Source organism: Buteo buteo, chromosome 18 (genome assembly GCF_964188355.1).
Source record: "Buteo buteo chromosome 18, bButBut1.hap1.1, whole genome shotgun sequence".
Classification (NCBI taxonomy): Eukaryota; Metazoa; Chordata; class Aves; order Accipitriformes; family Accipitridae; genus Buteo; species Buteo buteo.
In genome coordinates this window covers 5,824,474-5,850,395 of record NC_134188.1, presented here as the reverse complement: position 1 = coordinate 5,850,395, position 25,922 = coordinate 5,824,474, and the positions used below count along the sequence as shown (strand labels likewise).

Sequence of the window (25,922 nt, the reverse complement as noted above, 5' to 3'; positions counted from 1 at the left end):
ATTTACAAAACCTATTCAGTGTTTTTAATGTATTGGTGGATTATGAAGGCAGAGGTCCTTGATGGAATAAAATATACCAACAGTTTTGGGCTCCTCAATATAAGGATGCAAACTAGAGTGTGTCCAACGGAGCACAACAAGGATGGTGAAAGGACTAAAGGGCATGACTTATGAGGAGCAGCTGAAGATACTAGGATTGTTCAGCTTGGAGAAGGGGGTACCAAGGGGTGACCTCATCGCTGTCTACAACTTCCTCATGAGGGGGAGCGGAAAGGGAGGTGCTGATATTGTCTTTCTGGTGTCCAGTGATGGGACACAAGGGAGTGACTTAAAGCTGCATCAGGGGAAGTTCAGACTGGGTATTAGGAAACAGCTCTTTGCTGAGAGGGTGGTCAAGCGCTGGAACAATCTCTGCAGGGAAGTGGTTGTGACCCCAAGCTGGCTGGGGTTCAAGAAGCGTTTGGACAACGCTCTTGGGTATGTGGTTTAACTTTTAGGTTGCCTTGTGTGGAGTCAGGAGTTGGACTTGATGATCCTCATGGGTCCCTTCCAGCTCAGGATAATCTATGATTCTATGAGAGTATGGAAGGTATAATGTAATAGTATTTTAGAGGCCTTAGGGGACTTGAGTTTCACCGGCTGTTTAGAAGATTGTGGAAAAAATATTTCCTTTTATTGTTGATATATTCATAGAAACTAAAAGTGAACAAAGGACCTCATCAGTGAAGACTGAAAGGCATGTATAATCTCATAAAAATGTTTTATTCAAGTCTGGTTGCCAGGGCAAAGAGAATATAATGTTAAGGCTGTGTCTAAAGGACAGTTAGTATAAGTTGGGAATTACTGGAGCTCTGCCATATTTATAGGTGGAGAACGTTTCATAAAATGTGACCATCAGGACTTTCTGCCATGGACTGGTTAATCAGTTATCTGCTTTTCACTTGCTGCAGAGCGAGATACCATTGACAGCTGTTAGTAGGGGCTGGGGTTCAGATTTAATCTGGGGGTGAAATTTGTTCCAGTTCTGATGACTGTAATGGCCAGCTGAGTTTGAGTATTCCTTTATTTGAAGGTTTATAGTTAATGTTTGTAGTCATAGCTGATATATGCAGCTGTCGGCCTCTCCTCCCTTTCCAGTAGCTTTTTCTTGTGGCCTAGCACTGCTTTTCTTGTTGCAATGCCTGCCTTTGAAGGTTAGAAAGGGCTAACTTGTCTCTTCTGTTTTGTGTTTCTGATGTCCTGTAAGATGAGGACAGTGGTGTTTGGGTCACTGTTGTGTACCTGAGTGGAGAGGCTGGTTAGAGCAAGTGAGCAGTATATAACCCTTAGATCCATAACTTGCTTCATAAAAAAGGTGTAAACAGATTCTCTTCTGCACTCCTGTGACTTGGAAAATGAAATGGCATTAGGACACATGCTTTCCTCATAGCCAGAGACCTTAGTTCTTCAGCTGATGGATCCCAGGTTTCTTGTGCATCTTCATAGTGGCACCCACTTTGCTTGTAAAAAGTAATAGTTGGAGAGCTTACATAGTGGGTGACAGGCATAATATATCAAAACATGTTAACAGTATTCCAGCAAATGTTGGAATTGATTTCTTGATGTTTGTTTTGAAATCCCACAGTGGAAAAGGTCAGTATTCCATGATGCTGAGGAAAACCATTCATCTGCTGTGGACTTGGTTTTGTCCTAACAGAGCAACAGGCAGGTGTGGGGACTTGTGTGCTACAAGACAAGGCCTGGGAAGCTTGTTTTAGTTTGAAACTTCAAACAGCCTTTGGAAACACCTCTTTGAGAAGTTCTTCTGCCTCATTACATGCAAATGAAGAAATGAAGTTTGAACTTCTGAATTACAAGGGAGGCTTTAGTGAACATGTGGCTTTTTAGTTCTACAGCGGTTAGAGCTTGCTGCTGAGTTTTCTATATAATGTTGAAATTCTCTGGAACTCATATCAGCACAGGTTTATTGTAGAGTTATTTCCTGGGAAAGTACTGTTTTTCTTTTTAAAGCTTGGCTGCTGCTTTGAATGCTTAAACAGCTGCAAATGTGGAGGAGATAACACATCACTTCAGATGAAACCTATGTTTGATTTTATGCTGAATTTGAAGACACTCATACACATATTACTGTTTTTTTCACACAGTTTGAATACTGAAGTTCCTTCTGACCTCTGCATGCCAACTCAGGAGCTTGAGTGGGGCTGCAGTTAACTCTGACATATTTAAAGAGGATGTCTTGGTGCAGTTATACAAGTGGTTTTGTTACACTTTTGGGTTATCTGTGTATTGGGGAAAGGGTATCTGTCAGGCTATGCTAGACAAGCAGATGTGCAAGCCATGTGTTTTCTACCCACCCTTTTTGCAGAAAGAACCAGGAATTAGCATTTCAGCAGCTTCATTTTACTAGATGGAGGGGAGCCTGTCTCTTTCAGCTCAGTTAGCTTGCTTCTCTTGAAGCTCTCCATTCTTCAGATCCCACGGGTCTTGTACATCTTCACTGTAGGAATGACTTTATAGCAAGTAAAGAGTTGTAGAGCTTGTACATGGCAAGCATGAAATACCTGAATGTTGAAGTGATGAGGTACAAATGCCTTCAAGAGGAGTGTCTGAGAATGCACTGAGGTATAGTCTTCCAGCCCTCAAATGAAATGTAGCTATTATAACATTTGCCTCTGTCATCAAACGTTGCTCATACTCTTGTAGACTATCTTGAAATTTCAAGCATCCTTTGATTCAGGGTAATTCTACACAAGTGTGTAGATAAGATAGGAGCAACACCTAGTTACAGCTCAAGCTAATAATGTTCTAAAGAGACCTTCATGTCTAGTTGCTGAATTTCTGTGCTGGATTTGCACTGCTAATGACGGGAAAAGCTTCCATGTTGGACTAATAAGTGGTTGGGTTTTTAACCTTAAGGATTTTTATTAGCCTGAAATAGCTGCATCTGAAAAACTATTGTGAGCTCATTTGGATTCTGACCTTATTTTTCTAAAATATTTGCTATCCTACTGGAGAAGGTACATGCTTTGCAATAATGTTGTTCTGGTGCCATACTAACAATTGAGGGCCTTGCATGGATTTGCAGCTTGCTGTTGTGTAGGAGATTATGTTCGCTCAGCTGGCTGAAGTGTTGTCTGGCTAGTTGGCTTGATACTGGAGCAGGTTTAGAAGCCTTCAGGAATTTTCTGTATCTTGGAGAGTGATGGCAAGGTTCTGTTCAATGGGATTTATAACTATTTTCAAAAACTGCTGGGAAGCAGCAAGTAGAACTCCACAATTGGGGAAAATTCTAGAACTTTTGTTGTGTTATTAGATGCCTCAAGTCAACTAAATATTTTACATTACTTAGTAAATTGGTCCAATTACTATTTCTGTGAGTTATTAATTAATGAAGGATGAAGTCAAATATGGTAGCAGATAGAACCCTTGTCTTAAAATTGTGGTGTTCTGAAATGTACAGAAATAAGTCTCACGCAGTATATAGTCCAATTTGCATGCTTCTGTTACTCGTTTTGTCCCTTAATCTGAAACTATCAAGGCAGCAGTGAAATAACCACCTTTATTGGGCAGGTAGTATTTTTGCCGCCTGTGACAACAGCAGCTGAAACCCTCAATCCATCTCCTTCTCTCCCTCTCCTATGTCTTAAGATGAAGCTGTTAATGTTCTTTGTGTGCTGCTTCCTCATTCGAATTTTCTGTTTCGCTTCCTCCTGCTGCAAACTCTCTCCTATGCATTTCTTCTGAAGTCTTCTTTTACTTCCCTTTCAAACTCTTTCTTTTATATCCTAGTATTCCCTGTAAGAAAGAAATGCATTGTGATGAACTTCTGCTTCGTGTCATTTCTGGTAAAACCCACAGATGCCTTTTTTTAGAGAGTGAAGTGCTTGGAGATGTAAAAAAAACCCAAACCCCAACAAGCCACAACAAAACCCCTCCCTACTGCCACATTCATCCCCAAAGAAGCTTAAAATGGAGGGACGTAGATGCAAGACACGAAATCTAAACCCTTACCAAATGCAAACCCTTCTTCCCTCAACTGAGTAAACTGCCTGCTATCAGATTTCTTTAAGCCACAGAATGTTATTTTTGGCAGGAACATCAGAAAGAGTATTCTTTCTTTTAAACAGTTGTTGTTTGGAAAACAAGCATATGTCTGGCATCATCATGGATTTCTAAAAGAGGAAAAAGTGATTTTATTTTCAAAACATGTAGTAAAACTGTATTTTCAGCAGAATCAAATGTTAAATGCTTTTGGAAGCTTAAATTTAATGGTGTGTCCTTACGGTTGGTTGTCAAGGTTGAAACAACAAGCACAGTTAGCCTTTAAGCTGCTAAATGCTAATCATAGCTTGTCAAGAGTTTTCCTCAGCCAGGTTACTGGGCTCCAGAGAAGCACACAGGCAACCTGTAGTAATTTTAAGTTTTTCAAAGCTAGACTTAAATGTTGAGGTTCAGGTATAAATAAATAAGGCTTCATTTTATGCTTATGGTAAACGGTGATATTAACTGTAAGACCCATAGCTATAAATCTGTAGTTTGAGTATCACCACTCTTGTTCATCTGGGTAGAATTATGGCTGTTAATGTCTTTGAATATGAAGCATTAGAAAATACATTGAAGTAAGTTTTGTGAACCTAAGGGATGACAGTCTTGACAGGGAAGAGCTTTGATTTGTTGGCCAAAGATAACTTTCTTTATGCCTCATTGCAGAACAATAAATACAGCATAGAACAGTCCTAGTTAACCAAGGAAGTTTGTCTAGGTTCATTCAGTTACGGGGATATGCTTAGAATGGAGAAAAATCATGTGCTTTAGCACTGAGTGGGAAACATTAGGGAGATTTAACTGTGAGGGTAGGAAGTATGGGTGTTGAATCTAGAGGAATAAAACCAGTGAATTTAATTGAAGGTTATTGAAAGTTACTATATTCTCATTAGTTCTAAAATATCAGGTTGAACAACTTAAAATATATGGAGGAAACCTTGAAACAAAAGCTTGTTTGAAATACAAAGCTTGAAGGACAAGTGTTCTTTTGTCAGAAGTGTGTTTTTGAGTCTTCTAAATCTACTGTGAACAAAATACTAAAATAAATGTAACTGTAGGAAAGATAAGACTGTAGATATAATTAAATTCCACTGTGGATTAGTTCATTTGCATGATATTAGTAGTGCTTTATAAAATCTGCCTTCTATGCTTTTTTGCTCATTTCTGCAGGTGTATAATGAAGTGTTGATCCTCTTTTCTGGTTCAAAGCATGCAGGACTGGCTGATTTAAATCAAGTTCTTATTGGATGTTAGAGGAAGAATAAACTTGGCCAAAATGGGAAGCTTGAGTATTATGTTTTTCTGTAGGCTTGAAACAACTTTTGGTGAGTCTGAATAGAGAAGAACGTGACCTGTGTGAACAGCTGGCCCATAAGGATGCAGTAGCTGCAGGTGCCCTGTCCTTCCCTTCCCCCTCAAACAAAGAATGTTAGTTGTGAACTCTTTTATGTAAGAATGGGATTTACAACAGTTCCATCCAGGAACAGATACTGATACTCCAAAGGCTTAGGAGAAAGTGAAGTTCTCTTCCTTACTAATGAGTAGTCTCTGCCAGGTAGATTCTTGGTAGCCAAGACGAGGCTTTATAAATCACTCAGCTGATCCAGTAACAGTTTTCACCTACTCTGTTTTTAATAGCTTTTCTTCCTAATGCACAGATACATTGCTTTAGAGCTGGTTGTGCTTGGGGATAAAAAATTATTTATTGTTGATAGCATAACATCACTTCCAGCCATTAAATCAGTGCTCTTATGCAGAAAGAGATGGCAAAATGTAAGTTGCAAAGGGGCATGAAATCTGAAAACATCTCTTGTGTGTTCTCATGTGCTTTTGTTTGAATTCTGGCTAATGCCTTTTATTTGTTTCATATTTCTTCAGAAGTGCATCTGGTACAAGATTTAGTGTTAAGCTTTTTTTCTCCTAATTCTGTTTACTATTTAACAAAAACTACAATGTGGTAGAGAAATATTTCAGCTGTATTGTAACTGTACAAGAACTTGGGAAGTTTAGTCTTAGTTTAGTTAGTTGTATCTTAGTTTACTGGGCTTGGTTTAAAAAAAGTGCCATAATCCCTCCAGAGGGAAAAGAGGGTTGTGCTAGGGAGGTCTTGTCTTAGTGGGAATAGGTATTGTGTGGGTTCCCATTACTGGTGCAGTATCACTTTGTGTAATAGTCCGATTGGGTTTAAATTTCCCGAGAACAGGTTGTAACTCTCGTTTGGGCAAGTTCATCTTTCAAAGAGCAAGAAGCTGGTAGGAGAAAAGAGAGTTCTACTGGTACCTGAAATCCCATTGACCTGTTGTCCAAAATTTTACACGATATTGTGGTACTTTTTGTTATTACTCAAATGATGTTTTCCATTACTAGTTGTTAATTACCTGAATAAAAGCAGAAAAAATGACTGACATGAAGTGATCAGATGCTGAGAGTCTGATGGAGAAGGGTTTTTGAGATTTAAAATTCTGATTAATTGTACAATCCTAAGTAATGTGCATACAGCTAGTGATCTATTTACCTGAAAAATGCAGCAAAACATTACCAGTGGAGGATTGGTGCTGGTTCATGGTTGGACTTTTTATTCTACTTTTGTTTTACTTTATGTTTAGGAGACGACAGGACTATTTTTGTAGCAGTAAGAATACATATAGAAAGCTATCTTGATTCAAGTTGTAAAATCTTAAACCTCAGTCTTTCAGGGGGCCACATGAGGGCAAAGATCATTGTGTGGATACCAGTTGTTACTGTGACTTTTTATTGGGAAAATGTCCTTTCCCCATGACTGCCTACTTGGTCCTGATGGTTGATTATTTGTTTATTTTTTAAGCACTTGAAGATGGGCTTGTACTAATAACAGCTTAAGTTGTCCACTTGAAAGTTGCAAGATTCCCTTTTAAAGTAGTAGTTTTGGTGCAGAACATTTAGTTACTTACATGTTAACCTGATAATAGGCTACTCCTAAATAAAAGCCTTTTTCAAGGGCAGGGCATCTCTGCACTATTGTCATGCTTGAAAATGAGGTAGGTGGAAGGTTTTGTTCCCTTTGGTTTTCTTCTGTGTATGACAGCAGCATGGCAAAATCTCACTTTCTGGAAGTCTTGGCTTCAAAAAAAGAAAAAAAGACAGGCATCAAGGATACAGCTGACTAGTGAAACTTAGAAATGCCTAAAATTTACAATTTTACATTTCCATTGGTGTGAATGTCCCAAAGATGCAAGGGTAACAAAATTAAAACTTACTGAGTATCTGTAATTCTGAGATCTGAGCTTGGATCTTCCATGTGTGTCAAAAGACGAGAGAAAACCATTAATGAAACCTGGTTTGAAACGTTTTGATTTTTCTAAAGTAGACCTGCATAGCAGGAGTAAAATTGGTGAGATAGGAAGCGTGTTGCCAGTAGTTTATGGAAATGCCAGTTCATGCTGCTAGTTAGTGGAAAATACCATTATTTCTGTAGGCAGTAAGTTGTGAAAACATAGGATCTTAAGTGGTGGGGGCAATAACCTCTTTAAAAAAAAAGTGCGATTCCCATGGTAATCTGCAACAAGAGTTGCTAAAGTAAGAAAACCAGTATGTTGTCTGTACTGTGTTGAAAGAAGAATTACATTGTGTGGGATCAGGTGATACTTTCAAGTGGTTCCTCATAAAGGAAGCTTTGAAAAAAACAAAACCAAACAAAAAAACCCCAACTCCCCAAAACCAGCAACAACAAAAACCAAACCCCAAAATGAACAAGGTTCCTTGCAGAATTTGCCAGGAATTTTGTAACCCGTAATAACATGAGTGGTCAGCTCAGATGATTGTGGTGCTTATACCACCTTACCACATGTTGGTCATTGAGGTCACCTGTGAAGAGCTACATGAGCATTTCAAACCAAGGTTACTTGTGGTAGGAGAGTGAAGATAAGGCATCAAGTTCTCAATTTGGTATTGATTTACTTGCTAGCTTCCACACATCTGCAATGCATGTGCTTGTGTTCTCTGAGCAAAAGCTGAACACACTGAACATCAGTAGTTCTCAAGCTTTTAACTGAACCTCCCTTTTTGGTAATAGTTTGTTCCTCTCCTGGTCTTCTGCCAGCACCAAGCAGCTGTTAAATGAAGAGGGAAAGAGGAAGCAATTTGTCACAGCTGTGCAGCTTCAGCCCTGTCCTCTGGGAATTGGAGCTGGAGCCCCAAAGCATTGTGTGGTTTCTGCTTTCCTGTATGGAGGTGGGAAGAGGTGGATTTGAAGCTGTGCCAGATTTCCTGCTGTCCCTTCTCTCTTTCTTCCCATCCCAGAGCAGAGTGGTCAGTAATAACCAAAACATCTGGTTGCTTCCATTCCTGAGTATAAGCTACACATTGCTTTGGAGCTGTCAGCTGATGCCTGGGCAGGCATGGTATTGCCTTGGGACATGGCATGGTTCCTTTCCTGTGATATGTTCTGTGCCTCCACTCCTGTCTGCAGAGTGTTAAAGAGAATAGCTTTTGCTCTTCAAATGAGAAGAAGCTAGGTTGGATTTATTGGTGGCCCATGCCTTTCAGCACCAGTTGCAACTGTTTCAAAACATTTAATGTTTGGGGTTTTTTTCCCAAAGTCAAAATATTTCGTGTCTTACATGATGTAAATCTGTATTTAATTCTTGAAAATCTACATTATTTGTAGTTTTCAAAATGTTCAGTAGAGGAAGGCAAAGGGAGCAGGACTTGAAAATGTAGTTGAAATGGGTATTTTATGGTTGTTGGAAGACTGAGGGAGGGACACAGCCAAGAAACTGAGAGAATAGGATGGCATACCTGCAATCACATTATGAACTGTTAAGAGAGATCTGGGATGTGTGTATATATATATACATGCAGTATTGTATGTAGTAAGAAATTTAGGTTTTTAGACTTGATTATCAGATCAAGATTTTTTCATTGCTTCAAAATCTCTTTGTGGAAGTTACTTTTGTGTGATGCTGCATTTGTGGCAGCTGACTGCCCCCCCCCCCCCCCCCCATTAGAAAATACTAAATATGGTTGTGAAAAAGATACTGAAGTAATCTGAAGAATAGGATTTATTGAATTTATGAGAATATTTAGTGGGAACAGGCAAATCTGATCTCTTGAGTTAGTATCAACTGCTTGGTGTTGAGTCTGGTAAAGCAGTAGATAACCTGGATGGGTTATGCAATTAGGATAATGAAGTTCATACTTTTCCTTACCCATATTAAACAGTGTGAAGTAGAAGTAGCTTTAAAATTCCCTTTTATGAAAACAGGGCTTAATTAAAACCATAAAAATCTCATGGTAACAGCAGGCATGATGGCTTTAAGCCACTTTAACCTTCTTTTCGAAAGAGAAAGTGGACTTTATTTCACATACTTCTGGATTTCTGTGATTTGTTTGATCTTCCTAAACTAAGCTCCTCTATATCGAACAAAATTTGAGGTCACAGATCCATGCAAAACTGCTTTAGTTTAACTGCCTTATAAGTAAAAATGTTAATAACAAAAAAGACCCCAAAGAAACAAACCTGTTTATCTCATCTGGCCCTTTAAAAACAGGAGGAGGGGGGAAAAAACCCAAACCATGAGAAACTGGGATAAACTGGAACCATGTAGTTAATAGTTAATACTAGAGTATGCTAATCTCTTTCAAGGATAGCTCTGCAGCTAGGGTGTAAAATGGAATAATTAAATACATAAGTTTCACCTGTTAAAAATGCTTTCATTTCTCTCCCTCCCTTCTCACCCTCCTTATTTCTTTACATAGTAATGTCCTTAATTGAACCCCATAGGTCAACTGTAAGGAATCACCATTTAATTCCATTGAGTTTTAATTTTATAAATGGTGGCTCTTTAATGATTAATCTGTATGATCCCTATGTCTGTCTAAAACCAATTTAAATGGTTTTTGAGACTTTCAAATTGGGGAAAAAACCCCACACTTTTCACAAATATCTTCCAGTGTGTGTCCTACTGAATGTAGGTGTGTATAGAGATAAGTATCTATAGATACCAAGGTTTCGTGTATATATAGAGAGATAAGTATCTATAGATAGAAAAGGCTTTATTAGTAGTGAGAACTAAACTGCAATGGTGTATATATCTACTTGCATACCTAAGTATGTACATATTGGGGAGAACTGTTTATAAGAATAGAATATTTCAGTTGGAAGGGACCTACAGCAATCATCTAGTCCAACTGCCTGACCACTTCAGGGCTGACCAAAAGTTAGAGCATGTTAAGGGCATTGTCTAAATGCCTCTTAAACACTGACAGGTTTGGGGCATTGACCACCTCTAGGAGGCCTGTTCCAGTGTTTGACCGCCCTCTTGGTAAAGCAATGCTTCCTAAAGTCCAGTCTAAACCTCCTGTAGCACAGCTTTGAACAGTCCTGTTCCTGGGTACCAGGGAGAAGAGACCAGCACCTCCCTCTCCACTTGCCCTCCTCAGGAACCTGTGGAGAGCAACAAGGTCGCCCCTCAGCCTCCTCTTCTCCAAACTAGACAAACCCAAAGTCCTTAGCCGCTCCTCGTAGGACATTCCTTCCAGCCCTTTCACCAGCTTTGTTGCCCTCCTCTGGACACATGCGAGTACCCTAACATCATTCTTAAGTTGTGGGGCCTAGAACTGCACACAGTATTCAAGGTGAGGCCACACTGACGCTGAATACAGCGGGATAATCCCCTCTTTTGACCGTCTGGTTATGCTGTGTTTGATGCACCCCAGGATGCGGTTTGCCCTCTTGGCTGCCAGGGCACACACTGCTGACTCACATTGAGCCTGCTGTCGACCGGCACTGCCAGATCCCTTTCTGCATGGATGCTCTCCAGCTACTCTTCTCCCAGTTTATACTTGTGCTTGACACTGCTCCATCCTAGATGCAGAATCTGGCATTTCATCCCATTAATCATTGCCCAGTGCTCCAATCTGTCTAGATCCCTCTGCAAGACCTCCTGTCCCTCAAGACAATCAACAGCACCTCCCAGTTTGGTATCATCAGCAAACTTGCTAATGGTGCATTCAACTCCTGCATCCAGATTGTTGGCCCTAGAATTGAACCCTGTTTCTTGAACCACAGATACACTTGAATAAATCACTGTTGGTTCAAATCACTTAGGTTAATAGGATCCTTTCTGACATAATTTTAGTCAGGATTGTAAAGCTGCGTTTTGAAGGCACCTTCTTCCACATATAGTATACCTATCCTAGTGATAAGATAGGGAGACCTCTGAATGTGGATGAACTATATGTACCTGAGCGTTTTACAATGTGTTACTTCAGAACAGTTCCTTCTGTTAAGTGTGTAAACACTTAGGTGAGGACCAAGGCTGTGGCCAACTGGTAGCTTTTGGTAGCAAGCTAACCAGAGGGCTGTGTTAGGTTTGGAGTAGGTGGCCACTGCACCAACGGTTACTGGAATTGAGGTGAGGGTACCATGATGTTAAAGCTGTAATATTTTGGGGGAGGATGAAGGAAACTTAGAGTGGTGACAGTGAACAAGAGGTGTTGTACAAGGACACTGATGTCTTGCCTTTGAGAAATCTGTGTGCAGTGACTTTAACAGTGTCTTGCTCTTCTCGATGCTTTGGCTTTGTTGTAAATCCCATTTTATAAATGTGCCCTTGAAATAGATAAGTTTTTATATCTCTCTTGTGAATTTTTATTGTCTAAAATGTCTAATCAAGTTCCACCAAGGAATGTATAGCAGCAGCCTTTAAAAATATGGCTGTAATATTAGTCTTTTATAATCAAACGATCTAGTTCAGAGATCGTCTTTGTATGGTTCTTGCAGAAAGGGCAGCTATGTCTTAACCACAAAAACTTATTTTATAAAAATTTAGTGTATGACTAAATGTTCATCTATAAGTCAGAATATTCTCCTGATGCTAGGATCTGTAATATTTTCATGGAAACAACTCATGACTTAATTTTTGCAAGAGATTCTTATTGCTTTTTTAGTGTGTTTTGTTTTAGTAGGTTTGTGTTTAGTAATATTTAATTTACTGTGAAGTAATCTCAGAGGGGCTCAAACCTGGTGTCTTACGCTTCGCTATAGGCCATTTTCTTACATTTTTCCATCCCTACAGTCTTTAAGTGGTGTTACCTTCTCTGCAGAAATATCCAGTTAAAAATAAGGGCATTGGTTATAAAATAACACAAGCTATTTTTGGATCCTGAAAAAATTTAGGCTGTAACATGGAATAATGTTTAGCTCAAAACAGTTAAAAGTGTGTCTAGAATCTACTCATGCATATTTTAGTAAGTTTTTTAACGGATCACTGAACCTGATTTTTTTTAATGCAGACCTTTAATTATTCTATTACTGAAAAACTAAGTTGAAATTTCTTTTTGTTTGCAGATAAAGCCACCTGAGTGTGCTAGCAAGTTACAGAACAGTTATCTTCTCAAACGTGTAACCAGAAAGGGTATTCTCTACTCCCTTATTTTAAATGGTAAGTTGTTCAAGGGATGTCTTGCTGAACATACCTTGTTGCTTACTTTGCATTTGTGTGAATCTATTACAAATAGCTTTGAAAACTGTGGTAAGTCCTTAAACTGAAGACCAGTGACAAAGTTTGGAAACTGTTCAGAAGGTTTTGAGTTGTCATTGGGAAGGAGGTTTATATTTTTGTGATGTTGATGATATGCTGTATTAGGCCCTGAAACAAATGTCAAAAGTACTGCTAGCCCCGGAGACTAGTATCATTTAAATGCTAATCTTATTGTGTAGGAAACAGAAATAAATTTAGTTTATTCATGGATGTTCATGAGATATCGGATTTGTAAATTTGCATCTGTTAATTACTTTTACCCTGCCTAATATGTACTTTGCTGATGTGTCATCTTGGAGATTTAAACTAAATCTGCTGAGGTGAAATGTTTGATTGTTTGCCTCAAAGTGCAATGGATAATAAGTTTTCTATTTATTGACATTAAACTAACTTTGTGGGGAAAAATCCCCCTGTCCCCCAGTCTGTCTCAGCTGCAACACACACACCAGAGGCTTTAAGATGAGGAATAACTGTTGTGTTGGTGGAAGAGTATGAAAACAGCTGTGTTGCACTTCCTTCACTGTGTGATGGAAGATGTGGGCCACACTGAGTGGTGCTAATGAAGGACTACTGCGAAAGTGCAGACAATTTTGCTAGAATATAAGTAAATCTGCTTATTACAACTTTTTTTGGGGGGGGCACTGTAGCTTGCTTCTGTAGTGGGAAAGAGAAACTTTTTGAGCAGAGGAAGAAGCTGGAGAGCATGTTTGTTGCTCTTTCTTCTGAGAGGATGAGGAGGTTAGAAGTAGTATTAGCTACTTGTAGGAGAGGTGGCTTTCTTCCTGTATTGCATACCACAGTGCTGTCTTTGGCAGAAACAGCAGCCAGCCTTTCTTCAAGGTCTCTGAAATAAGCGAAGTATGCAGCAGTGTTTAGGGTACTGTTGACTTTGCCCATGTCCTAAAGCTGACCCTGGTTATGATCCTTTGGCACACTTTGTCCCCTCAGCTGAAATTCACATGCGCTTATTTTAATTTGGAGTTCTGATTATATGCTTGATGATACTCAAGATGCTTATCAGTATGTATGTTGTGGAAGAGATTGCACCCTAAATTAGGAGAAACTCAAAGAAAGGAGTTCTTGAAAGCTCTGCTATGTATGCGTGCATTCACAATGTTGAGTAGGAAACTTTATTGTGAAGGATGAAGGTATGAGCAAGCAATATGATACACACAAAAATGTGAAAGGTATGGCAGCAGCCTTGGAAGGAGAAGGATGAATGAAAACTCATTCTTTCCCCCTTCTGCACCTCCTGCTGTTCCTATTGAATGTTAAGGTAACTTGATGGTTATATACTGAAATTGTTTGTAAAAAATATCACTTGCTGTAAATTTCAAAGGCAGAGGAAGTGTGTCAGGGAAAGTAAACAGTCTGCAAAAGATTTGGTAAACCAAATTGTCATATCAAAGACTGAAAATACGCTTCACTACTAGATTATTGGATTACCATATTACTTATTGAATGAAAGTGACATTTATTCCTCTTATAAATGTATTTACAGTGTCCTGAGGTGTCCTGTTGTAACAGGGGTGTGCACACACATGAATGTCCGTGCAAAGGTGTCTCCAGTAGGTAGTCCATATCTATGGTCACTCCAGTAGCTGACTTTAAGAGCCCTGATCTCCAGTATCTGGCACCCAGACTTACGTTCTCTCTAGTAGCTGATTTTACAGACCACTTCTGCTGCTCTTGGGATTAAAGAAGTCACTGCTGTCATATTTTAACTTCTGGTGTTCCTTTTTCTCTATTATAAGCTTAACAATTGTTACACCACTGTTATATTTCAGTTGCATTTCATGCTGCATGGAAACAACATTGCTTGCTTTTATTCATAGGAGGTTGTAGAGATTAGTTGTTACAGGAATAAGAACCTAGGTTTAGAAATATGTTACCTAGGTTGTATTTATTCACAAAACTTCAAAAATTGTTTTGAGATATCTGCTGTTCATACTCAGTGTAGTATTATCAAATATTTTGTATTTCTTTCTGCAGGTTAAGCACAACTTTTCCTGTAGAGTTGAATTGAAATGTGTTTAATAGTCTGGAGTTTATTGTAGTTGCCAGAGACTCCAGGTAGGGCCATTCTCTCTGGCTGTGGTATAGAGCACATGTTTAACATCTTGTCCTGCCTGGACTGGCCCAAGGGCTACTGCATGAACAATCTCCCATTTAATTTGTTCAAAGGCTTGTTGTTGCTCAGGGCCCTATTTAAAATCATTGTTCTTCCAGGTCAGTTGATAGAGAAGGCTTACAATCAGACTGTAATTTGGAGTGTGCATTCTCCAAAAACTCACAACACCTAAGAAAACATGTTTCTTTTTTATTAGTTGCTGAAGGCATAGCTGCTATTTTGTTGATCACGTCCATTGGGATCTGATGACATCCATCTTGCCGTTTTGTTCCCAAAAACTGGATCTCCTATGCAGGTCCCTTGACCTTACTTTCTTTTATGGCAAAACTGGCTTTCAGAAGGATTTGGATTATTTTCTTCGCTTTCTCAAAAACTTCTTCTGCTCTGTCGCCCCATACGATGATGTCCTCAATGTATTGTAGGTGTTCTGGAGCTTCACCCCTTGCCAGTGCAGTCTGGATTAGTCCATGGCAAATGGCGAGGCTGTGTTTCCACCCCTGGGGCAGTCGATTCCAGGTGTACCAGACACCCCTCCAAGTAAAAGCAAACTGTGGCTGGCACTTTGCTGCCAGAGGGATTGAGAAAAATGCGTTAGCAATGTCAATTGTGGTGTACCACTTGGCTGACTTTGAGTCTAATTCGCATTGAAGTTCTAGCCTGTCCGGCATGGCAGCACTCAGCGGTGGTGTGACTTCATTCAGGCCACAATAGTCAACTATTGGACTCCACTCTCCATTAGACTTTCGGACTGGCTGTATGGGATTATTAAAGGGTAAGTTTTGCTGGTCACCCCTTGGCTCTCCAGTCGATGACTCAACTTATGGATGGGAATCAGGGAGTCTTGGTTGGTATGATATTGCTGCCGGTGCACCATTGTTGTGGTAGCAATTGGCACTTGTTGTTCTCCAACCCTCAGCAACCCCACATTTGAAAGGTCCTGAGAGAGACTAGGCAGAGTAGACAGCTGTTTAATTCCCTCAGTCTCCAGGGCAGCTATACCAAGAGCCCACTGATACCCCTTTGGGTCCTCAAAATACCCTCTGCTGAGATAGTCCATGCCAAGGAGGCATGGAGCCTCTGGGCCAGTCACACTGGGGTGTTTGTGCCACTCATCCCTAGTTAGGCTTACTTCAGCCTCCAATACAGTTAACTGTTGGGATCCTTCTGTCACACCAGAAATACAGATGCGTTCTGCCCCTTTTGTAACTTGATGGCATTAGAGCGCACTGTGCACCAGTGTCTACTAGAGCGTTGTACTCCCGCGGGTCTAACGTGCCTGGCCATTGAATCCACACAGTCCAATAAACCCGGTTGTCCCTTTCTTCTACTTGGCTGGAGGCAGGGCCACTCTAATCCTGCTCAGAGTATCCATTACCTGCTTCTTGTAAAATTGACTTAGAAATTCCTTCAAGAGGATCAGAAGTAAGAGCAGCCCTTCTGCTCTGTTTGGAAACTGTAGTGGCATTTTTTCGTGAAAGAATCCCCTTCTGTGGTTTTTTTGTCATCACAACTCGTGTGCCGATACATCTAGGACTGAGGTAGGTTTTCCAACCACTTCTTCATGTCATCTCTGTGGTCACACAGGTAAAACCACAGGGTACCCCATGGTGTGTACCTTCTATATTCTCTCTCTTGGGCAGAGGAACACTCATTCCTAATAGCTGAGATAGTGGTCTCTACAGGTATCCTCTTTGAATTGCTGGAAGTCCCAGGACAGCTTCTCCACAGCTGAGATGCAGGCTTGTGGAGGGGAAGAGAGATTTTCTTTGTATTGCCGGAGTTGGCGAGCCGTTCCACCCACTATTGGTGCCTCTTCGTCTTTCCAGGTCAGTACTGCCAATGGGTTGGCATATGACGATGGCGCGCTCTGTACAAACTTTTGCCCCACGGGTTGTGTGCGTTGGACTTTGTCTGAATCTCTGGGTAATAGTGTGTTGTCCGGGTCATAATAAATCATCTCCAGCATGGCTAATTCCCTTAGATACTGGATACCTCTCTCCATGGTGGTCCACTTGCCTGGTTGATAGAGAACATCTTCCTTGAAGGGGTACCTTTCGTTCATGCTTGACAGGAGTTGCCTCCAGAGGCTGAGGGCTTGTGCCCCTTTTCAGATTGCCTTGTCAATGCCCCTTTCACTAGAAAGTGATCCCAGCTGCTTGGCTTCCTTACCTTCTAATTCCAGGCTATTAGCCCCATTGCCCAAGCATCGGAGCAGCCATATGATAATGTGCTCACCTGGACGATGGCTGAAATCTTGTCGCATATCCTGCAGCTCACTCAGGGATAGGGACTGGGTGATTACCTCTGGTTCTGCCTCTTCCTTCTGTTCTTGTGATGACCCTGGTTCATGTCCATCTTTTGCTAAGTGAACTGATTTTTTTGTATATTTCTTTGTGTGGAGGCAACTGATACTGGTATGGGTTGTTTTGCTGGTTCAGCTGTGGTGCCTGTGGCCGGGGTTGGAGTGGCTGCAGTGCCAGTCGCCTTGTCAGATCCAGAGACCTTCTCTTCCCCTTGAGGGTGCTGAGTAGTGTTGAACAGGGCTTGACAGGCGTGGGCCAGGCCCCAGCATATTGCAGTAATATGTGTCTCCCTGGAATGGTTGGGGTGACAGCATACTTCTTCCAAATGTTCTACTAGTCTTTCAGGATTCTGCACTTGTTCAAGTGTGAAGTTCCAAAACACTAGGTGCCCACTCTTCTAGGTACTTGCCCACGCTACCCCACATACTGTGCCACTCGTAATTATCCAGCCTTGGGGCAGATCTCTGGGTGATCTTCAATAGTTGTTTAACCCTAAACAAGACCTGAACCACATTCAGGAACATGTTAGTTCCTAGCGATAGGACCATGCTGGTTTCAACATCCCAAGGGTATCAAAATTTTTCAAAATTCTCAAATGCCATTGTAATTAGGTTGGAGGAGGAGGGGAAGGTGAAGACAGGTATCTCACCCATAGATTTGCTCTCTGAGGAGAAAAAGTAAAGGGTGTAATTATTAATAGTTTCCCACAGATGGCTCTGGAAGTGTAGAGGTGATGACAGTGCTGAGTACAAATACCAGATTAGTCCCATGACCAATAATTTTATTGTACCATAAGCCAGTGTTACAGACTACATCAAAGTGAAAAGCTTAATCCACCTCTCACAGATGATAAGTAGCAGCACAGGGACTATGTACAGCAAGTGAGGTGATACATAACAGAACTCTAAAAATGAGCACCACAACTCGAAGAGCCAATACATTGACATTGTGACCAGCGACTACTAAACTAATATAATGAATCCTTGTAACAAATTCGTTTTAACGCACTCTGGTCAGATCTGTCATTATCTCAACACTTTGTTCCCCACATTGGGTGCCAAAAAGGACTGTTGTGGCTTAACCCCAGCCAGCAACTAAGCACCACGCAGCTGCTCGCTTACTCCCCACCTCCCCAGTGGGATGGGGAGGGAATCAGAAGGAAAAAGGTAAAACCCATGGTTTGAGATAAGAACAGTTTAACAGAACAGAAAGGAAGAAACTAATAATGATAACAATAATAAAATGACAATAATAAAAGTAATAATAAAACGATTGGAATATACAAAACAAGTGATGCACAAGGCAGTTGCTCACCACCTGCCAACCGATGCCCAGTTAGTTCCCGTGCAGCAATCTGCCCCTCAGGCCAACTCCCCCAGTTTATATACTGGACATGACATCACATGGTCTGGAATACCCCTTTGGCCAGTTCGGGTCAGCTGCGCTGGCTGTGTCCCCTCCCAACTTCTTGTGCCCCTCCAGCCTTTTTGCTGGCTGGGCATGAGAAGCTGAACAATCCTTGACTTAGTATAAACACTTAATTAGCAACAGTTGAAAACATCAGTGTGTTATCAACTTTCTTCTCATACTGAATCCAAGACATAATACTATACCAGCTACTAGAAAGAAAATTAACTCTATCCCAGCTGAAACCAGGACAGATCTTTAAAGACAGAATGCTGAACATACTTGAAAATAATCAGCCTTTGATTTTTAAAAAAATATTAAAAACTAGTTTTAGTGAACATAAATTCTAATTTTTGGTTGAACACTGATCATTCATGTATCACAAATGTTCTAATAGGACATGCAATTTGGAAACTAGCTGGTCAATAAAATGACAAGCTTGTATTTAAAATCATGATTGATTTCTACAGAAATGTAACATTTTTCTTTTTAAACTTCTGCTTCAAAGAATTTCACTTTCTGCTGGCTTTGGCTGGGATATGGGGCTGTGTTTTGGATGTGTGCTGGAAACAGTGTTGATAAGACAGGGATGTTTTCATTCCTGCTGGCCTGTGCTCGCACACAGCCAAGGGCTTTTCTGCTTCTCACCCCACCCCACCAGTGAGGAGGCTGGAGGTGTGCAAGAAGTTGGGAGGGGACACAGCCAGGACAGCTGACCCCAGCTGACACAAGGGATATTCCAGACCGTCGGATGTCATATGTAGTATATAAAGCTGGGGGAAGAAGAAGGAAGGGGGGACGTTCGGAGTGATGGCGTTTGTCTTCCCAAGTAACCGTTAGGTGTGATGGAGCCCTGCTGTCCTGGAGATGGCTGAACATCTGCCTGCCCTTGGGAAGTGGGGAATGAATTCCGTGGTTTGCTTTTCTTGCGTGCACGGCTTTTGCTTTACCTATTAAACTGTCTTTATCTCAACCCACGAGTTTTCTCACTTTTACCCTTCTGATTCTCTCCCCCATCCCACTGTGAGGGAGGTGACTAAGCGGCTGCGTGGTGCTTAGTTGCTGGCTGGGGTCAAACCATGACACACTTACAATTCATAATAAAAAATCTAAATGGTTTAATTCACCTGTTTTGCGTGCATAGTAAGGCATTTTCATTTTAAATTGAGTCATTCATTTTGTCACTTGGATTATAACTGTGCCCTGTCTTTTCTTGCTTCTCTGGATCTCCTGGTGTGTTTTGCCAATATAAATGCCCCCAGACGTAGTCAAGTTGCTCAAAATAAAATAACAACTGTTAGATGTTTGTGAAAGCTGCTGATTCCTTAACATGCTGTCCTGTGTTAAGTATCATGCACTGGCTTTTTCTAAACTTCCCTTGTAATCTTACAACACTACACTACAAAAGTGTTTCCCACAAAGAAGGTTAGAGAGCCTGTAGTCGGAAAGGAGATACCAAATGCAGGGTTTGAAAATGGACCCTGATGCTTACCAGCCCCAAAAGGCAATTCACTAGACCAGCTGAAGAACTTCTTTAGAATTGCTTGTATGTAATGACAAGAAATACATGTTTATAGTTAGTTTGGCATATAAAAATGTTGCATATTCAGTTAAATGTTTTGAAGAAAGATGTTAATATTATGTTTGTGATTGCTGTGTGGATAAGACTGTTCCAGTCTTCAGAAATACTTTTATTGTGAAAGCAACTTAGATATTTTTAGTCAGGGTTAAACCAAATTTAATCGCAAAGACTTTTGCCTGTACTATGTGACTCTTCAGTTACATAAGCTGTAGTGTTTGTGGCTGGCAAATTATAGAATAATTTAGTAACTTAAATTCTTGATTTAAAACAAACTAGTAAGAAAAGTTTCCTCTGAATTTTCTTCAGGAGGCTGCAGTTTGCATTTTCCCTGAAGGAAAGAAGCTTTTCAGAATAGGAGAGAGTGAGTGTGAAACGTAAGTTGGGCAGGAGAGAGAAATAGTCTTCTGGAGAATGGTGGAAGGTTTTTGGACTACTTAGCCAGCCAGAAGCTGAAGATCACTTACTACGTAGCAGTGGATGGGGGGAGAGGTAGAACAATGTTTTCCAAATGGTCTCATGGGGGGGGGGGGGGGGGAAGGCCTATGAGAGAGGAGAAAATATCTCAGAATCCTTGCATTACAAATGGTAAAGCCAAAATAAGGTGGAACTGGTTTTGTGAGAGACTGACTTAAGAAGTGATAGAGAAGTGTGATCACAGATTCTGATCTTAAGAGGTGCATGCATTTTCTATGAGCTTTTCTTGTTTTCTGTCTGATCTTGATATCAGAAGAGGCAGAATATTTGGACTCAACTCTTCCCTGTCTTGGGTTAAACTCTATTGAGTGTGTATTTATTTACATTTTGGACTTGATTGTGTGGAGTTGAGGGACTTTTATATTTTTAAATTGCAGCCTGGCAAAATGGGTTTGATGTTAATATACAAGGAGGATTAATTTGGTAAAACTGACATCTGTGCTGTGAGAACCTTAGCATGCCCATCATGTTTTCAAGATAGTGATATGAACGCATACAGAAATATTCTCATTATCACTGTCTGAGACTGTGGGAAATTCAGTGCTACTTCAATACCGCAAATAAATGCAGTCTCTGGCCTATTCTCTGAACTTTTTCTATGATTGGCATCGTAGTAAGTTCCCTTCTGAATTATGCAGCTAGTGCGTAGGGATCTGCTTGAAGATGAGGTTTAAATCTTGGTTGCCTGTGCAATGATTAACTAAATCAGTTTCTAAATTTAACTGATGTAGTTAAATTGCTTCTTGAACTGTGTGTAGATTAGTCTCAAATGGCTTGATTTCTTTTTTCTGTACATATAGCTTGTAGTCTCTGTAGATTACATTGACTATTTTAAAGTGTAGTTCAGAGTAAAGTAAGCATTGATAAATTTGTTACATAATTTGGTGGGGTGTATGGAAGATCCATGTAATCATAGATAACTTTAAATGACAGTCTTTGAGAATCAGAGTCAATGCGTTTGTGCCTAGTGTTACCCTATCAGTCCACAAAAACTCATGTCTCCAGCGGAGTTGTACAAGTTTTGCTCAGTTTGATGTGATCCTCACAAATCACATCAGGTGGGTTGCCAGCAACCACAGTATTGCCTCCTGGAGCCTTATCACAGAGATGGCAAGAGCAGTCCTCCTTTTGCTCAGCAGCCAGCTGGTTACAGCCAAAGTCAAGAAATCTATTCATCTTCGATTGTGCGATCTCATCAGTTGAATGGGTTTTAAACTAATAATTGCATTTTACCACCAGGATAATGGCAACAGCAGTGCTGGGATGGAGGCAAGCTTATAGTAAGTTCACTCAAGAATTCTATGTCTTTCTTTGTTTCTGTTGTTTAAAGAAAACCAAGAACATCCTGGACATAAACTTTCTAGGATTTAATTTGTTTTCTGTTGTTTTCACTTCAGCATGTTTAGGTTCAAAATGTACTTAGTGGTGTTAAGAATTAATGTCTACTGCTAGGAGACTTTTTTGTTCAAAACAATTTAATGATAGATCAATATTGAAAGTATTTTGGTCCAATATGCAAAATATTTTGAAGCAAACTCATGGCAAGCTTCAGGACTAACCATTATGGAACCGGAGTGGGGAAAATAATCAAAATTTGTTGGCAATAGATGTTAAAATTTATTTCAAACTGCTTTCTTTTAAGTTCACAAGAGACTGCAGTGATCATCAGGATCTAGATGGTTGTCCTTTCCTCTTTAACTTCAGGAATAAAATTAAAGTATGTTTTAGCAATACTCACTGCAGTTGTATACCTTTTCTTGTAAATAAAACATTAACTTTTAAAGCTTTTTTTATTTTTTATGTGCAGTTTGTATATTTATAGGATTAAACAGATTGCCCTTAAACTCTGTTCATCTGGTTGCAGCTACATGGCTTCTTTATGTAGCTGCCTCAGCTATGCATTAAAACAGTTTAAAAATAGGTATTAATGGTTTCTTATGCTTTAAAAAAAAAAAAAAGAGCAGTGAGAGACTTTGCAGACAGCTTCCTGATCTGTAGCCTGCCAGTGTTTAGTTAGCTAGGTCCATTTTCCCCGTGATTTGGAGAGAAGCTGCATTTAGTCTTGAGGGTTTGTGGGAAGAGTTGACATTATGGGGCCTGTCTGAGGAGTTTTCATATTCAAATAAGAACACAATATTTGAATAAGATATTTTACCCTGACAGTGGGAGGGGAGTTTGGGATGTATGTGGGGAGTGGATAGGATAGAGGGAGGAGCAACTACCCTGTCCCATTCTTTTAGTTACTGGACTTTTTTGAGAGTGAGAAACAGTCTTCAGAATCTGTCTATGGCTCGAAAACAGTTCTAACTAAAAAAAAAAGAAAGAGTTAAGAGCAAGGTTTTATACCAAATAGGCTGTGTAGGCAAACACTGGAATGTGAAACTGTGGGGTGGGGGAAGGGTAGTTGGAAGCATTGGTTTATACCTCTCCCCTTAGTTACCAATGCCTCCAACTCTTGTTGGACCAGTTAGCAACTTCTAAACTAGTAGTGAGACATGACATTGCCAAAAGCGAGGTGTGTGAAGCAGAGTCCAAGCTTGTAAACTCTATCTGGTAGAGGAAAGCAGCTGTAGGATGTGTGAAGGACACAACAGCCTTCCTTGCTGTATCGTCAACTGGAGTAGAGAGGATGCAAAAAGCAGTGGTGCTAGAAGCGAAGGAGAAGAGAAAGCACGGTCAGCAGGGCCCTTACAAGGGAGGGAAATGTTAGGACTATGGCTCTAAAATGTGGGCAGAGCATCTTGTCAGTATAAAAAACTCAGTATAAAAGTGAGTGGCTTCTCTTCAGGTGTTTGGTTACTGAATTTTGATGGGTGTTTCTCTCTGAAAATATGAATGCGATCAGTTCAATGTGCAATCTATTTGTACACTATTTTGACATTTACAGTTAAACTAATGGGAAGCAAGTAAAGAAATGTTCTGTTCTCTATGAATTGTAAGAATTAAGACCTTTATAGATCTAAAACATAGAGAATAGGTTCCTTTTTTTTTTTTTTAATGGTTTGTCCTTGATTCCATTTTACTCTCTTGGAAAAGAAAAAAGGGACCTTTACCAGAGGCTAAGAGCAACTGCTTTTCTTGAGATGTGATAGTACCTTTCATCAGATTGGTGACTTGTTGTTGCTGACAAGAGGATACCAATTTTTGTGCTGAGTTTCTATCTACCCTCCTGTTTCAGAGTACTGTATATTTATTAAAAAATTATCCTTTAATACTTCATGATTTTAGAATTAATTTAATGTTAAATATTTATGGGCATATGCTGTTTTTTCTCTCTGTAAATAAACCACAGAAATCAATATATACCAAGTTAGCATCCAGCAAAAGCATCTCTTTATGAAAAAGATGGGAATGATGCAGGCATAAACTACTTATGTGGCTAACAAGGTAAACAGAATTTGTAATGCATACATGAGATGTCATGTTGTGTTGGGTTTGTGTTTGGTAGCAGGGCAGGGGCTACAGTGGTGGCTCCTGTGCGAAGCTGCCAGAAGCTTCCCTGGCTCCCAGTCAGACCTGCTGCTGGCCAAGGCCAACCCAGTCAGTGACGGTGGTAGCGCCTCTGGGAGAACAGATTTAAGAAGGGGAACTGGTAGTGAGTGGGGGGATTGGAATGTCAGAGGGAGACCTGTGCAGATGCTGAGGTCAGTGAGGAAGGAGGGGAGGAGGTGTGCTGGAGGAGGGGATGCCCCTGCAGCCCGTGGTGAGATGGCAGGCTGTCCCCCCCAGCCCGTGGAGGGGAGTGGGGGAGCAGATGCCCACCTGCAGCCCGGGGAGAGAGGAGCTCACGCCGGAGCAGGGGGATACCCCCAAGATGGCTGTGACTCCATGGGAAAGCCCATGCTGGAGCAGGCTGTGACTGAAGATTGGCCTGCGGAAAGGACCCATGCCAGGGAAGTTCATGGAGGAGTGTCTCCCGTGGGAGGGACCTCATGCTGGAGCAGGGGACGAGTGAGGAGTCCTCCTCCCCCTGAGGAGGAAGGAGTGGCAGAGGCAATGTGTGATGAACTAACCCCAAACCCCATTCCCTGCCTCCCTGCACCACCTGGGGGGGAGGAGGGAGAGAGTATCGGGAGTGGATTTGTGCCCAGGGAGGAGGGATGGGTGGGGGGAAGGTGTTTTAAGATTTGGTTTTATTTCTCATTGTCCTTGTTTTGATTTGATTGGTATCAAATTATACTGACTTCTGATTTTTTCCCTCCCCAAGTTGAGTCTGTCTTTTGCCTGTAACCATAATTGGTGAGTGATCCCTCCCTGTTCTTGGCCCATGAGCCTTTTGTATTTTCTCCTTCCCATCCCACTGCCGCAGGAGGAGAGAGTGAGTGGCGTGGTGCTTTGTTGCTGGCTGGACTTAAACCATCACACATGTAATGCAGTCCTTGGGATGTGACAGATGCCTCTGTGAGCCTGAGGAAAAAATATATAAGAAATGTCTATTCTATTCAACAAGAATTTTCTTGACCTTCTCAGAGTTTTCTGGGACTCCTATGTGATTTTGGGAAATGTGGCAGCAGAGGCTGACAGAAAATTGCAACAGCTCTGAACTCTTCAGTGTTATTAGGTCTGTATTTGTACCAATAAGATGGACTAGACTAGAAAGCATGACTTATGAGGAGCAGCTGAAGATACTAGGTTTGTTCAGCTTGGAGAAGGGGGTACCAACGGGTGACCTCATCACTGTCTACAACTTCCTCATGAGGGGGAGCGGAAAGGGAGGTGCTGATGTTGTCTTTCTGGTGTCCAGTGATGGGACACAAGGGAGTGACTTAAAGCTGCATCAGGGGAAGTTCAGACTGGGTATTAGGAAACAGCTCTTTGCTGAGAGGGTGGTCAAGCGCTGGAACAATCTCTGCAGGGAAGTGGTTGTGACCCCAAGCTGGCTGGGGTTCAAGAAGCATTTGGACAACGCTCTTGGGTATGTGGTTTAACTTTTAGGCTGCCTTGTGTGGAGTCAGGAGTTGGACTTGATGATCCTCATGGGTCCCTTCCAGCTCAGAATAGTCTATGATTCTATGAGTAGACTTAAATCCTCTTTCTATGACAATGTTGATGCCATTTCTTGTAGAAAGCACTTACTAACCTTTCAGTTCTAGTTACCACATTTTAGGTAACACTTGTGTTTAGCTTGCTATTCACCTATGCAACTTAATGTTGTAACTTTTTTTTGAATGCCCCTGTCTTGTTTCAGTATGAAATGGGAGGTTTGCTTGAATTGCTGTTTGGGGTTTTGGTTTGTGGTGGTGGTTTTTTTTTTCTTTTTTTCCTTTGTGCTGAAGCAGATTGAGTGCTCTTATCACTTGTGTGGTCTCAGCTATAAGGGCAGTAATTCCATAAACTGCTTTGACTTCTTTTCTCTGGATTAAGTTTCTGCTCACTTCCAATCTGATTCCAGCCCTGGAAGCAGCTCAGCCAGGAGCAACAGCTATAATAGCAGAAATGTTGAAACAGGGAAAGGGGAA

General features: G+C 40.9%; 1 protein-coding gene across 2 annotated transcripts in view; it reads left to right on the top strand.

Annotated features, from left to right (window-relative positions):
- The window catches only part of WASF3 (WASP family member 3), a 74,888-nt gene that overhangs the window by 6,647 nt on the left and 42,319 nt on the right, over positions 1 to 25,922 (top strand). For both annotated transcript variants that reach the window (XM_075050695.1, XM_075050694.1), the window contains exon 2: positions 12,374 to 12,467. The gene's annotated coding sequence lies outside the window, so the exon portion shown is untranslated. The remainder of the gene's footprint in view (positions 1 to 12,373; positions 12,468 to 25,922) is intronic.